Source organism: Dermacentor silvarum, chromosome 2 (assembly GCF_013339745.2).
Source record: "Dermacentor silvarum isolate Dsil-2018 chromosome 2, BIME_Dsil_1.4, whole genome shotgun sequence".
Taxonomy (NCBI): Eukaryota; Metazoa; Arthropoda; class Arachnida; order Ixodida; family Ixodidae; genus Dermacentor; species Dermacentor silvarum.
Window position 1 is genome coordinate 121,215,599 of NC_051155.1, and position 14,772 is coordinate 121,230,370.

A 14,772-nucleotide genomic window follows, 5' to 3' on the forward strand; every position below is an offset into this window, starting at 1 on the left:
GCGGTGAAGCTAAGCCGGGGTTGTGAAGATAAGCATTGCAATCGTTCACTGGCATGAACTATTGTAATGCTTTAAAAATGAGCTAGTTCATATTTACTGTATGTGCATGCTATCCATTACAATTCCGTCCTCATCATTTACTTCGCAGCCAAACGAAGGAATGGGTCACGAGTACGTCTACAGCTTAGGGCAGCCCCGCATTTGAGCAACGACGTATACCCCCGGGAGGAGACAGTGTAAATCGAGGCTTCGCGCCGAAGGACGCGTTTCTCGGGTAGAAAGTTCCGTGGCACATATAGTGTATACGTAGTTGCGGAGAGACCGGGGCCGAGACGACCACCAGCTCTGACTCGAGGTCGCCGACACGGCCGGGCGAACGAAGAAAGGAGGGAAACGGAAACAGAGAAGACGGAGCTGCTGTCGGATCTGCCGGCCTGGCGTGCAAAAGAAAAATAAAGGCCGACGGTGCCGAGAGGGGTGTACAATCTGGGCATTTGCGGAAGTCGTCCGTCTTTTCGGGGCCGCGGCAGTAGCTGCTGCAGGGGCGCCTTTTTCCACGCAGTGTTCCTTCGTTGCTCTTTATCGCCAGTTCTCGTTTTCTCCACCCTTGCGTGCTTATTGTTCTTTTCCTCGCACATCCTTCGTGCTTCCGGCAGAACTGCGAAAGAGGAAATGGCCCCCGCAACGCCACCATTCCGAACGAAGCCGCTTGGTGTGCTCACGTTGTGCTCTCCTCTCACGCCTCTCTGTTCCCTCGTCTTACTTTTCGCTTTCTTCGTTGTCTTTAAGAATGCGTGCTCCCAGACTTATCCCGCCCCCGCCCTTCCCTGCGCAGCGCGATATCATCGCTTGTTAGCATGCCACCCAGTGACTCCTTCCCGGACTTGGGCCCAACCGGCGTGGACAGAAGCAGTGTATATATGGCGCGCCGGATTCCGATTATACGACCGCTCTCTTTCTCGGCGCTCCATTACACAGAGCGTCGACGACGGGGAACTGTTTGTTCCGTCGGTATCGCTCCTTCTTGAAAACGTTTCTGCCGCGGAGATTCATCATAGAGCCTCACCGTGCGTCCACGTGGAGAGAAAGAGAGGGGAAATAGAAAAAAGAGCAAAGAGGTCAACAAGACGCACGTCCTGTTTGCTACCAGAGCACAAGAAAGGGGGGTTAGGAGATTTAAAGAAAGAAAGGAAGGAAGACACTGAGAGTGCCGCTTTGCCCGGAGGTGCAACTCAATGTTACAGTCACTCAATGAGGTCTGTCGACCTAAGGAGCTGCAGTAATGCTCGTATCGCTTTCTGGGCTTGTGAGGCAAGTGGCCACGGTCGAAGTACGTTTCTCACCGAGAATGATGCTGAACGCAGGTGGTCTGGCATAGGACGGCGATGAACGCACTGTTTCTCATAGCGGGGACCAATGCGGTCATCTAAAACATCACTGGGATGGGTGCGAGTCGTCACGCGCCCCTTGCGGGTGCGAGGAGTCTATCGAACATCGCCTCTGAATCTGTTCGCGTAGTTTCTTCTGTGCGCCAGATTGTACTCGTGTTCAATTCAGAGTCACCATTACTTGAATTGTATGCTTTCTTTATCGACAATCCCCACGAAAACGTTCTAAGCACTTGCTCCTCACTCTAGTTAACTCTGTCTACTTATTATTTTGCTGGAAGCTATGTCAGTTACAACGCAAGAACAACCCTACATGTAGTACATGCACCAAAATGATGACCAGCGCTGTTTCACGGCTTTATGCGAACTTATCATTAACTATCCCTGACGGTCACTTTGCTTCCTAACAGGTACGGTTATTTCGAGCTTCATTTTTGTGGTTGACCGTCGGTGGTGGTGGTGATGATGTTGAAGCAGGCGCAGTTGCCTGGCATACATAACCGGCAATTGTTCCACCTGATCCTCCTATGAGTTAGGTCAGGGGTGTGTCACCAGGTGTCGAAGAGCCCCGTGTTTCGCAGGAAGGCTATCAGCAGTTGCGCTCTCTTCCTGATTGCCGAGGGCCCTCCGCGGAACATGATGTCTTCAAATGTCCTGTGTGTAAGACCGCTCTTTTGCAGGCTGACGACCGTCGTTTTTCTTTCTGTGTCAAACTGCGGGCATAGCCAAATGAAATGGTCGATGTCGCCAATGTCACCACAGAAGGCACAGAGCGGGGAAACGCAACGCCCAGTCTTGAATAACCAAGCCGGGGTGTACGCGTAGTCGGTCCTGGTGCGGTACAACAGCGTCGCTTCTTCGCGAGTAAGTCCATGAGTCACACAGACTTCGTGTGGAGTCTTGCGGATCGCTCTAAAGTGAAAGCGGATTGCATCCTTAGGGTACTGAAAAATTTTAGGCGCTTTCACTTTTGGGACACATGTCAGCGCTAGGCGTGCAATGGCGTCAGCTTTTTCATTTCCATCAATTTCTATACGTGGGATGGTATCCATTGAAATTTTACGTTAAATCCTTTGCTTATTAGGTGATTAATCAGTGACAGAGATTGCCTTTTAAACTTATCTCGAGTTAGGACACGATGTAATCTTTATGACGCTGACTTTGAGTCTCTCAGCACCAGGACATCTCGTGCAGAAAAGGCCCGTAGTTTCCGCAAAGCCGCGGTAATTGCGGCGCTTTCTACTGTTGCAGGCGAAACTACACGATCCAGGCAGCCAGACCAAGATACATCAAGGGAGGGTATGCTCATCGAGATTCTATAACAATCCATTATACATCAGGTATAAAACCTTTATCTATTCTATGGCTCTATCCACAGCCTTAACAGGAAGCTTTAATTCGGCGGCTCCTCTATAAATACATGGGAAAGGAGAAAGCGTTTTTCTCGGCAAGCACTGCACCAATTTTGATTAGTTTTGTTGCATTTAAAAGAAAAAAGTTAAAATCTAGTGACTGTTGGTTGGGAATTTTCGATTTATGTCGTCAAAAAAATAATGTAATAAAAATTGCCAGAAATTGCAAATTCTCAGAAAACGAAACTATCATGTTTACAACTCCGTAACTCAGCAATAGAATATTGATTGTTTTATTTGCTTCGTCACAGTACAGTGTAACAGGAGGCGGAGGGAAAAGCCGTTCAAATGATGGCTTGAGGGATCCTCCGCCCCCTTTGTGAAACAATGTGATATCACAGTTCTCTCAAGTGCACTTAATCGTACAGTTAAACGGGACAAAATAGGTATAATAGACATGGCTCTAAAAAAACTGAGTAACATGTAGTAGAGCACTTGAAAAACCCTTGTAAACAATGGAACAAATTCACGTAAGATATAAATTGACAAATCAAATTTGTCCGCTTTAGATAATGCAATGGATGCAGTTTAGAGAACTGCGATGTCTATTCTTGGTGCAAAGCTACGAATTTGTAAACTTCGTGCTTCTATCTTTTTCCAAATTACAAAATGTTTAAATTGTTTTTAAAACAATGAAGCCCTAAATCTAAATTACGTTTCAAACAGTCACCAGAATTTAAATTTCTCTCTCAAATGCAACACATTTCATTAAAATCGGTCCAGGGGTTATCGCAGAAAAGCGTTTCTGCGTTTTACATGTATTTGAATAGGCGGCATCGGAATTAGGCCCGAGCTAAAGCTTTATCTTTACTTTCGTGGAGTTCCGGGTCCGGGTGTAGCTTCTGAAGTTCCCCGACCTTTGTGGCCGCGTCCGCAGTTGTACAGCACACCTTCTCGTGTGCGCGCATGCAGTGTTCCCCTTTCTCCTGTATTACTGTTTCTTTCCCATTTTTCCCTCCCTCTCCGCGTGGGGTAGCAAACCGGAGATTGCGCAGGCTGACCTTCCTACTTATCGGGATTTTCCTTTCTGTACGTCCGTTTTATAGGTGCATATCACATGTCTAAGCCTGGCTAATAAATATTTACGTCACGTAGTTGCCTTCTCCCTAATGCTGAAGATTGAGCGAGTTGGTGACTGTGAGTGTGCATGCACCTCTTCTTTTGTGTTGCGTGGTTACTGCGCTATATCTCGGTAAGCATGACCTACTCCATTGTAATCTTCAACAATTGAAACAAATACATAAACAACGAAACAAATTTGGTTGATGCTGTTCAATGTTGAAACGCGACATCCTGGCTATTATAGACGCCGCAGTACAGATATGCGGGTAAATTTTGACTAATTGTGGTTCTCTAACGTCGTATACGAGTTTCATGTATACCACATACACCGGTGCTTCCATATAGAATGCAACCACCGCAGAAAGGTCCCATACTCATGAGACCCGCCGTGGTTGCTTAGTGGCTATGGTGTTGGGCTGCTACGCACGAGGTCGCGGGATCAATTCACGCCTACGGCGGCCGCATTTCGATGGAGGCGGAATGTGAAAACACCCGCGAACTTAGATTTAGGTGCACATTAATGAACCCCTAGCTGGTCCAAATTATTCCGGAGTTCCCCACTACGGCCTGCCTCATAATCAGATCGTGATTCTGGCACGTAAAACCTCACAATTATTTCTTTAAACCCATGAGCTCGTGCTCAGCAGGAGAGTTAACGTATATATATATAATATATACACGTTAACGTATATATATAGCCACCAGGCCACCGCGGTTCGTGCATAAACACGTGCTTTACATGCCTTTCGCTAATTGTTTTTTTTTTTCTGCCATGCGACACGCTGTAACATCATCCCTCTCCAGCGCAGAGATCAGCTAGCGAGCAAAGAATGCGTGACATTACAGCTTCTTTCCTACACGACAACGAAGCCGCTCACTCTATAGGCTCAAATTCACTTTTCATCGCCGCGCTCTCACTGCACGTCGTTTCAATAGAGACCAGAAAAGAGGCGCGGCTTCTTGACCTTGATATATAGTTGCGAGATTTCGCTTCTCAGACCTTTCTTTCCAAAAGTAACAAAAAAAAAACGATGCAGAAGTGCCCTCTGACCAGGAAGTATTCTCAAGGCCTCATCTTCTTTTGGCCTCAACAGTAAGCAAAAAGGAAGAGGGGCGGCGCCCATGCGAGACCGGATGAGATTTCAAAGGGAGGGAATGGCCAAAGATCCATCGTGGCGCTTCCCGTTGGCGGCGAACCTCCTTCTAGAAACTCCCACTAAACACGCAGGCCCGCCAGTGATTTATATTCACACGCCTGCCAAGCCTCACATACTTGGCGCGTACATTCTTTCTGTCTTCCCTTATCCTTTCCCCAGTGCAGGGTAGCAAACTGGATATCTATCCTCCGGTTAACATCCCTGCCTTTCGCATCTCATTTGTCTCTCTCTCTCTAAGGATCTTTCTCTTGCTTGCCGAACGCGTCAATTCCCACACCGATGGCGACACGCCTGATCTGTCTGGGGCTCTTCGCCGCTGGAAGATTGCTGCCGCTTCGTTCGAACTTTGGCTAGCTCTTCCTGGCAGACGAACGGGTTAGGCTTAGATTATCTTCTACGCCGCGTGAATGAGAACAAAGCTAGGAAGGCGAGCCTTTAATTAAGAAGCGGTGGGAGATTTGTTGCCACACGCTAAAACTGTAAGCACTCAACGAAAGAATACTTGAACCACCGCTGTCGTTCAGCCGAGGCCCTGGCTTTTGGCTGTTGAACACAAGGTTGCAGGGTTCGACTTCCGACCGCACCCTTCGACGATGGCCGAAGGCAAAAGTTCCCGCGCACTAAAGTTTCGCTGCAGGCCGGAGGCTCAATGATGGTCGAAATTGATTAGCTAGCTCTATTACGCGTGGCTCAGACAACCCCTCGCAAACATTATTGCACTTGTCGATGACCAATCCAAAAGCGTCCGGCTTTTCATTTTCACACGGACGGCACTTGTGGTAGAGCAGCGATCATCGCTTCAAGTATAGCTCAGTTATTATCGGTGTCGATCGGCCTCGCTGCAGATTGGTACCGTGGATATAATGACCATGCCGTAAAAATAGTCGCATTTTCAGACAGATGTGCACACTCTCAGACAGATGTCCTTAGTAAGTATACTTCCTTTACTCCGCCAAGGTCCATGGACTTCAGAGAGAGAGAGAGAGAGTGTGTGCGTGTATGTGCGTGTGCGTGTGTGTGCGCGCGTGCCTGTGTGCACGTGTGCGTGCGTGCGTGTGCATGTGTGTGTGTATGTGTGTGTGTGTTTCGTAGAAAGAAAGGCCGTCTATACATTTCTTGTGAAGCATCTAAGGAAACTTTTATGACGCTTAGGAGGTTGTAAAGTCACCCACCCTATAATGTAATCGTAAAGGTATGGTGTTGATGACAAACTTAAGGACACATCCACCCGCATACAAGGTGCATCAGTAGGAATCACTGCGCGCTGCCCTTCGCTCTGTTCAGGATTGAGAGTTAACCAGTGGGCTTCAATTCTCACACGGCCTTGTTTTGATGCTCGTTATTTCCTTCACTTCGCAGTTCCGTTCCTTCTGAAATGACACGCTGAAGTAACTTATGTTCCAAAAGAGTTGACGTCATGGATGTGTGGGCGTACTACAAAAGATATCGCACATCTCGCAATGCATTCATGCTTGTCTCTCCCGAATATAAATCGTGAAGCACCAGTTAACGTTGGTGTCGTCATCTTCTGCTCTCTTCGAGAACGATTCAGTTTGACAGTCTACAGGCTCGATCGTCACATGCACTTCCGCTCTTGTCGGAATGTGGATGAAGATTCATGGCCCGGAGAATATGGCATGGCTTGCAATGTTGCGGTATTCACGAAAAGTCGATCGACGATGAGAAATGAATCTCAGCGCGCTTCTCAGATATTTCTTTCGCAACTACCTTCTGCGACCATACGGTCGTTGGGTTCACTGAACTTGCGCCCAATTCGACATTCTCCTGCGCCGAACACGAAAAAGTTTTGGAGAATGGTCTAACATCCGCAAGTTCTCCCCGGCGTTACAACGCTGGACGGAGAGTGCAGATTGAAAATTTAGAGGAATTCATGGAAGGATAACGGATGTAACAACTCTAAACGTCATGAAAATGAATTTAGCGGAAGGCAAGACAGATTTTCGAAGATAAAGGTCGGTAGCTGACAATTACGAAATGAAAAGAACACTCGATATAAAATAAAAATGAAAAAACGCTCTCCTTGTAGGGAAAGTTTTCCATCTAGAGCACTCGCTTACTGTATGTTCTGATATTTCACTTTCGGGTGTAGGTATAATGGCAAAGTTCGAAGGAGAAGCAAACAGTGCATCTAATGCGCGCGTGTGGGGGAGTAGAGTGCAACGATCTATTTTTGTATCAGAATTGAACGCCGGGCAAGTTGGTGTATTGCATTATATTACACTGCGTAAAAAAACACACCTACCAAGGGAACAAACGCAGATGCGCTTCTGAAGAAAGCTTAACGAAAAAAAAAAGCAGCAGCACACTTTATGATGGGGGTGTTTTCGTCTATAAATTTCACCTGGACACACGCACGCACTGGGAAAAAGTATGCTTTGACATCGTGTGTAACGCAAGACGAGCAATCCTCAATTTGCGAAAAGTTCAACAACAACATCAACACGAACACACAAGCCTGAACATCCGTTACTTGTTTCTTTGGAGCCGTGTACCTGTCCTTGTGGTCTTACGCTAGCGCAAAATACTTCGCTAACTAGCCCACTTTCAAGCAATGTTGACAGAGTACCAATTTCTTGCCGGTAGTCTTACCAGATCGAACGTCGCATAAACGGCGTGTACACAGGAACACGAATGGTCAGTAAAGAGCAAAGGCGCACCTCATCGATCGCCACATTTCTCGCCACATTATGTCACTCCGGCAACTGTCAGCAGCCGTTATATTGCTTCATAATTATGGGCAGGCTACTCCAACTCCTTTTAAACAACTTTTAAAATCGAGAAGACATTTTTGTAAGCGTCACATCAGTGGCGCATCGTGGGCTGAAATACACACAAGTTGAGTAACTTCTTTCACTCCGCCACGCTTTGTGTGGGTGACAATGATTGCTGTGCGGAAAAAGAAAAGGAAGGTGTTGCGAAACATTTGCCGATATGCATGATGAAAGTGACCTTTTGAAGTGCAGCTGGAGATACTAGATTCTGTAAATAAACTTTGTTGCAAGTGTGCGCCCGCGTCTTCCTTCTTCATACGTTGAGCGTCGTGAATTCCGCAAACGGAAGGCCATGAACTGACTCGCGCCGCATTATGTCATCAGGCACGTGAAACATCAGGGGTACGAAAAAAAAAGCGTTTGTCCCGGTAAAAGGAAATAAAGTCTACTTTTGCCTCGAGCTTAAAAAGTATAGCAGTAACCGACTATACGATTACATTACTGTCACAGAAGACTAAATAGCATCGCTCAGTACAGTTTTCTTGTTTTAATGCGATTAGTATTTCGGGAGAAAGCTTCACGCATTTTTTAATGTGATATCCGTTGCTAACCTCTTTCAGGCTAACTTGCGTCACTAGGTAGATATCATTGTACATATGCCACTCGGTGTGTACCGCTCTTCAATTAAAAAAAAAACGAAAAAAAAAAAACGGGAAGAGCGAAGGAGAAGCTCAGCCACTCCAGGTGCTCGTGAGACTCTTTAAAGGGACACTAAAGGCAAATGTTAAGTCAGCGTGGACTGCTAAAATACCATTCCAGAAACCTTGCAGCGCTGGTTTAGTGCCAAGAAAAGACTTCGTTTAAGAGAAAATCGTGTCTGAAGGGTCCGCATAACTTCAACGCAATTCAAATCGCTCGCCACCGAGGGGGATGTGGTGACGTTGCCTACTACATCAGCGGCCTTTACTGCCGCCTGTGAGTAAAACGGCGCCCGTCAGACAGCGCTACGGTTTTTTGCGCAAAACGCAAACGCGCGGAGAAACCGAGCCAGGACAGAGCGTTGAATTCACCGCTGCAGCGGCTTTTGGGCAAATGGCGTGGACCGTTCGGGCATCCGGCGACTTTACATGGACATGGAAATCTCTGCTACTAGCAGTTTGCGAGGGTTTCGTGAGACAGCAAAACCAGCGCAGCACTACACGATAACGAAACTACTGAAACAGGAAGGCGCGGGCGGCGCGGAGTCGAGCGAAAACGAAACCTTTCTATCGCACGAGGTCAAGGGTCGCATCAATGAGTTGTCTTTTTTTTTCTAAACATCGCATAGAACTGGATAAGCAGCATTTTCTTCCGTATTATAATGCAATGCAATTATCTTTTTATTACGTGAGGTTCAGTACTAGCGACAAAACTATAACGAGGAGTGCCTTCGTCATCGGGCTAGTTCAATCGAATGTCCCGGGTGAGCCGCAAATCATGTCCTGCATCTACCTCTATTTCTCTATTACTAAAATTTTGTTCGCGAAAATACTGACGCCTTAAGCATTCTCTAGCATTATACTGTTACCTAAGCTACCCAATATTTGCTTTTAGTGTCCCTTTAATAAACAATCTGCACTTGTGCATGCCACAACTATGCCTCAGTCTCGTTACTTCCATTATTATAGCTATAACACAATAACCATCCCAACAACCATCATAACATATAAAACATATCATCCTCGATTGCACGCCGATAATAATAAATAGTGCTAATCGCGTTAGCGTCACCAGTCATCTCCAAGGAATGGATGCACCAGCAATTTCAAAGCGAAGCTTTGCGAACCCTTCCGGGTTTTCCTGATCGTAGCTGCTGAGTGCTGCTGTCTTGCCAAATAGTTCACATAAAAAAAAACCGTAGGTGGCCCTAATCTCTGACTTAGGTGCCTCTTAGTGGCACTCGCACATCGGTGTTGGTGTTCTTTAGGTTAACTTTAAGTGCGTATATTTTGAAAGAACGACACAGACACAAAGAACCATCGTCTGTGTGTCTTCTTCTTGTGGGTAGGCTGTGCTTGACCCGGCTGCTTTCTCGTCGACAACCTCCATGGCGAACGCAGCGCACGAACCCAACTCGAAGGAGCAAGCGGGCGAACGTCTACTAAGTGGTTCGTTTGTGAAGTGCTTTTCCAAGAACTTCGTGAAGACCCGGCGCCCCTTCTCTGAAAACCGCATCACAGCGTGCTAACCAAACTTGGTATGAGCACTCGACAAGAAGCACGAACTGGTTGATCCTTAGGCAAAGGGTGCAGGAAACGAGCGGTCTGAAATGGAACGCCCGGGAGACTAAACAGACTAGCTATCCGTTGGAGGAGAGCAGCAGAAAGTAAACACTGCGAAAAGATATGAAGTGTATCCTCTCGACCACCACAAAAAGGGTACACTCCACGAGCCGGGATGGCTGTGAAGGGTCTGTAGCTAATAGGCAAACAGCCCCGCGCCAGGCGGTACATGAAAGTAGCTCGCCTGGCGTCAAGGAAGCTTGCCGTAATGAGCTTCCAGCTTGGCCTGTGGAAAGACAGGTCGTACCTTTGGCAATGCGGGGGGAGACCGGGGGTAGGGATATCGACTAGTTCTTGGAGCGGAGTTGAAACTACATCGATGTCGGAATGGAGCTTGTGAAGGCGTGCCAATGAATTGGCAGCCACCGCATAGAATGGGGACGGGGATTGGCGCCATCTTCTGCAGGCCTTGAGGGAGCACGGCTCAGCGCCAGAACGTCTTTCCCCTGGCACGATACGCGGGCGAGAAGTGAGGGAGGGCGAGAAGTGAGGGAGGGCGAGGAGGAAGCGCAACGCGCGCCACCTGGCGAGGCGTGTCCCCCTAGCGAGCGGCACACGAAGCGCTCCTGACACGCCCTCTCCGGTGCTGACGTCAGAGCGTGTATCGAGCGCGCACGCGCAGCAGTTGCAAGCAAGCGAGCAGTTGCGCGCCAGGAGAGGAGAAACGAGAGGCGGGAGTGACGTCACATCCACTCAGCTAGGCAGATGTTCAGTCTATGCCAGGCAACTGTGTTTCATTAATTAGCCGGTTAAATATCAAGCCACCTTCTTGTGTGTGACGTCATTACTTCTGTTTTCTACTTCTGGGTTTCCAGGAATTTCGCCAAAGTCGTGCTCACATGGTGGGTCTCTAAAATCGACGATTCTGTGCTTTGGTGTGCCGTAATCAGTGATTTCTAATTATAATTATTCCGCACACTTTAGCAACTCAACTTATGCTCTGATATCACACCTATAATGAAACCCATGAATTTTGTACTGCACTATTTTTTCTGATTTATTTTGAATTTCGTGCCGGGTCGTCTCAATGATGTCTAGTTAATTCTAATTATTCCAGATACTTCAGTAACTCAACTTGTAACTAAACTTATGTTCTGACATCATATCTATAGTGAAACCCATGAATTTTTTTACTGTACTATTGTTTCTCTATATTTTTTTTTTCGATTTATCGTGAATTTCGTCCCCGGTCGTTTGAGAAGGTGAACCGGAAGTGCTGCGCAAGAAACAAGAGTGTCACTCGATGCTCGTGCCACTAAGAAAGAACCGAATTACATGCGGGATGGTGGAATCGAACCTCGAACTCGCAGCACAGCAACCGGATGCTCTAACCATTAGACCCCTATCTCACGTACTCACTGCTATCGTGTCAACGCGAACTATAGTTCTTTGAGGTGATCACCGCGTGTGTAATATTGCACGCGTGCGCTGCAGTTTGCTTTACTTCAAGGACGCAGAAATGAAATGGGCAAACTTCCAGCTTTCGATTAGCCACGTCGCGAAAGCTTCGCTTCACACGGACTTCAACCGGATCTGCATTATCTTTTTTCGTTATCATAACCACGAATTAATCTTTTTCTTGAAACCTGTATTATCAAATCATTTCTATTTACGAGAATGCAGGATGTGGCGTTTTTAACATTATACACACGCATATAACAATAAAGGAATGTCAACATAACTACCACGCAAGTCCCCCCCCCCCCCCCCCCCCCCAAAAAAAAAAAAAAGCATCGCAGCGAAATTGCAGCCCCAGCTAGAGTAATTTAACGGCGTATGCATGGAGGGATAACGAAAGCAGCCAAACACAGGAAGAACATTCTGGGCCCGCTGCTATCTGACAATAAGGAGAAGCTGTCGAAGAGATGGCTTCGTGTAAGTTTGCCGACGCACACTATGCGCAGTATTTGCACAAACAAAGAGAGAGAGAGAGAGCAGCTCAACATTTCCTTCTTCAACTTTTAAACAAGGACTCCTCCAGAAAGACTGCTGAAAGCAAAAAAATAAGGAACTCAGAAATGCAAGGAAAAAAAAAGAAAACCGAAATAACGCGTTTATACAAAAGGGGGCTAAGAGTTTGTTTACGTTCCATGTACTTGAAGACGAAAATGGAAACTTCAACAAACTTCGGCGTTTCGGTAGAACAAGCATGTTTGCACTGTCGTCCATTAACGTCTCGCCGAACGAGCACGCGCCTCGTCAATATTATAGACCAGAAGGAAGCGAGAATTAACCTAAAGGAAAATAGAACGACTCTTAAATTGATCACGTCTCAGGCGTGGGCCGCCCAATAAAAAGTGAAGTGAGAACGCAACAAACATAATTGTATAAACAACGTGTTAGCTCTTTTTTTTTTCTTCATTTCGTAATCTCTCCCCCCTCTCTCGAATAGCTCGCCTACCTTCGTCTTTCTTATTCTTCGAATACGACGAATAAACAACGATAAAATTGTGAAGCTCGCCTTAGAACTTGCGTTGTAATGAGTATATAAGAGAGTACAAAAGAAAAGAGCCGCGAGCGAAGAGCGCAAGGAATCCGAATTGAGTATGCGCTTTCGTCCAGACCGCAAATGGACTGAGTGGATTCGAATTTCCTCCGCCGAGTAGGAGTGAAAATAACACGAGTTCGAAAAAAAAAAAGAACGGTTGGCTCTTGATTACCGCGGCGCCGGTGCATATTTGTCGAGGCGTCGGGCTCGCCGGCCCTCCCTTTCCTGCGGCACGAACCGGCCCCTCTCCACGAAGCTTCGACGCTCTCCCGAACGAACGCACGAACGCAGAGGACGCCGAAGGATGAGGCTGGAGAGCGAGGAATTGGAACGAACTTTAGTATATAGGAATGCAGTTTCTATATACGTAAACGCCCCAAAAAATAAAACGCGAGCAGGGAACCAAGAAGATGCCAGGCGGTCAGCGAAGGAACGCGGCGCCGTGTGCCCATTCACAAACACGACACCGGAGATTGAGTGCCCGGCGAAGCAGAAACAAACACTGAGAAGCAAAATTAAATAAACCTGAAAAAAAAAAGAAAACAAAACGCATATTCCGCGCTCTGGGGTCCTGTGATGTGTGAAAGCAAACTTTCAACGCCCCACTTTTTTCTTCATTCATTTTTTTTAGACGCTTTCGTATACTTGTCGCTTCTCTCTCACTATACTTTCTTCGACCGTACTCTTCCTATGCTTCGTGGTCCCCTTTTTTGCCGAAACGCTCCCACTTATTTTTTTTTTCTCCCCAGCCACCTCCCTCAAGAGGCAACAAACGAGGGACGAAGTGGAAGCGGGCGATCGTTTTCAAGCCCCGCTGAACCGCAGCAGCACAGATCGGCAGGCACGATTTTCGTCTACTGTTCCAGTTCTGCGCGGGACACCTTTGGACGGTATTAATGCACGACCGCTTCGGGCCTTATAGTTTGAATTTTGGTATTCGAGGGAAGCTTGTCTTTCATTTCATGACATTTCTTTTTTCCTTCTTTGTTCGGTTCACATTGGGTGAGAGCAGAAGGGTGTGGGCTCCGGGGCAGGCGCCTTTTCTCAAATGGAAATGGAACCGTCGTGTGCAGAGCGCTTCGGTCGGGCTCCGGCTTGAATGCCCGGAATGCTTAGAACCCAAGGCTATTTTCGGGAACCTCACTTCCATTCTTTCAGTTCGCGGCGTGGACTGGCATGGATCTGCATGTGGGGTTCGTGGTGAGGTCATTGCATCTTTCATGCCAAAACGCGCACGCACGCACGCACGCACGCATCAACGCACTCACAATAGGGGCAAGTAATCGTAACTGTAACAAGTATATTCTAACTTTTTTTAGGTCGTCAACGTGACGCGCGCAACACAGCCTTCTGTTTTTTTTTTTCGTTTTTTTTCTATCGCTTCTTTTTTTCTGGTACAAAAAGCTGTTTATTCCGGCGCCTGAGCAAGCGCTGGAGGGCAATAGACGGTGAGGGGTAAAACCACTGTAGTTGTTGCCATGCTTCAGCGACGTGCGCGCACCTGCAGTCGACGACAGCTAGCATCAGCCTCCACGTTTACAAAACCGCCATCGTACATTCTCAAATGTCCTGATATATACATATATATTTTTCCAAACGCAGACAGACAGCCAATATAGCAAGAAGACATGTTGAAAACTGTAAACAGGCAGGTGCGGAGTTTTTCAGTACAAAGCTTGACAATGGCGAGCGTTTCGTCCACGATCAAAGGTTTCATTGTTAGAGAAAACCCATTCACTATTTAGTCGACGTACAATATACTCGTGACGAGACACTATCAAGGCTCACTGACCGAGACAAAACGCGAGACAGCTTCCGCTATTGTCAGAGCTAAACAAAACGGTCGATCTCGAGGCTCACGTTACTACGCGAGATCCGAACTGGAGCTCACGTTCTAAACGAACGAGCGGTCAGCCCCCGGCTTTAAACCGAACGGAGCCCTCGCTCGACCCACGAACCGACCGAGTCGTCGTTCGCAGAGGAGGAAGAAGGGAAAGCCGCCCTGCAGGACACATACACGGTATTATAGTCGTAACGAGACAAAAATAGAGAGTGAGATACAAAATGGGGCTAAGGGAGGGCGAGATAGAAAGAATTCTCTGCAGGCCGCAGGGAAAGATTAAAGCCCAACGCGAGAGGCTCCATTTGGTAATGAATTATGGGTGGACCACCTTCGGGATACCACTGCGTGTGAGTATGTGAATTTATAGCC

General features: G+C 47.2%; 1 protein-coding gene across 7 annotated transcripts in view; it reads right to left on the reverse strand.

Annotated features, from left to right (window-relative positions):
• LOC119441717 (peripheral plasma membrane protein CASK) overlaps positions 1–14,772 on the reverse strand; it is a 790,490-nt gene that overhangs the window by 465,214 nt on the left and 310,504 nt on the right. The window lies entirely within an intron of this gene.